We start from the raw sequence: 1,797 nt of genomic DNA, 5'->3' as shown, positions 1-1,797 counted from the left end.
GAGACAGGGAAGCGCCAACATTGCAGGCAGGGAGTACAGACATAGGCCCACCTCCCGCCACAATGAAAAACATTACTAAAAGGTGAACCACCTTTTGTGATAATAACCTAAATATCTGCTTTCTTTTTCAAGAGACAATGCAGCAGGGGTAAAGGTGGGGACACATCAGGCAGATCCCAAACAAGCAGATCTTTCACCCAAATGGCCATCTTGAGGTGGGCAATATCAGATATTTGGCCAGAGGGCCAAATGATCAAATCATGTTGAGGGGATACAGGCCATTGGGAGAAGGACAGCATTAATGTGCTGATGTGCTCCTCGTCCTGGCGTGATTTTTTAACCTGCAATCGACATTTAGCTGATTTACAGTCAGATATCAGTCAGGTAGGCCTATCTGAGGGCCCCATACAGGGACTGATAAACAGCCGACAGCTTAGCCGGTGAATGGCCACCCTAAGCTGATAAATAGACGTGGAGAACAGGTTGTTACATTATTTTAAGAGTCAGAACCTGTTGCAGGGTACATACAAAATTTTTTCCACTTCAGAACCATTGTGAATGTTTAATTAATGTGTACTAGAAAGTTTCTTAGAATTATTTCTTTCACAATGCAAAGAATCAGTGGTGTCCCCCTCTAATTTAATGAAGTAATGGTTTAAACTGGTTACATTAATTGTGATTTACTGAAACAATTAAAGGCATAGAACATGATGCAACAGTATACTATACTGGGCTATAAATAACATGCAATATCTTATACAGGTATGAATTTGTTATCTGGAAAGCTGTTATCCAGAAAGCTTTTAAGCAAATAATTACATTTTTTAAAAGTTATTTCCCTTTTGTTTGTAATAACATAACAGTACCTTACACTTGATCCAAACTAAGATATAATTAATCCTTATTGGAGGCAAAACAATCTTATTGGGGATAATTAATCTTTAGATTATATTTAGTAGATATAGTATAGTGACCCATATTACAGAAAGATCCATTATCTGTCCCAAGCATTTTGGATAACAGGATCCATATATATATATACTATTTATATAGACACATTCTGCAGCACTTTACAAATATTATACATTCATACCAGTGTGTCTGCTCCTGTGGAGCTTACAGTCTAAGGCCCTTATCATATTCATACACACTGGGGCCTATTTAATCAAGAGCTAGGTAACCTGCTTGTCTGTTTTGGAGTGTGCGAGGAAAGCCACACAGACACATACTGTAGAAACACCTTGCAGATGCTCTGGCTGGCATTGAACCTAGAACCCTGGTATTTTAAGGCAGCAGCAGCGCTACCAACTGAACCTGTGGGTATATCTTTGTAATGGAACAATTGTTTTACATGTTAGATAATGTTAAATACATTTTTGACGTCACAACTATGGAAATATCATTTATGAGACTATAACATATTTCGCTCACTGGCTTAAAGGGGTAGTTAATAATATAAACAGTGATATTCTTAAACAACTTACAATTGGTCACTTGGTGCAATTTTCTTTATTTTTTTAATTATTTAGTTTTTGTTCATCAGCACTCCAGTTTGGAATAGCAGCAGCTATCCGGTTGCTGGGATCCAGTTTACCATAGCAACCAGGCAGTGGCTTGAATGAGAGATATATACAGCAGAGAAGTCATAAAAAAATAACAATATTTATAAATTTGTATCTTTACAGAGCAATAGTGCTTTGGCTGCCTTGGACCCCCCTTTCAGAGCTTGAATTATAGAAATTAAAAAATAAAGACAAATGACTACTAAGAATAGGCAAGTCTATAACATACTAGAAG

Source organism: Xenopus tropicalis, chromosome 7, assembly GCF_000004195.4.
Source record: "Xenopus tropicalis strain Nigerian chromosome 7, UCB_Xtro_10.0, whole genome shotgun sequence".
Classification (NCBI taxonomy): domain Eukaryota; kingdom Metazoa; phylum Chordata; class Amphibia; order Anura; family Pipidae; genus Xenopus; species Xenopus tropicalis.
Note: the sequence above shows the minus strand (reverse complement) of the source record.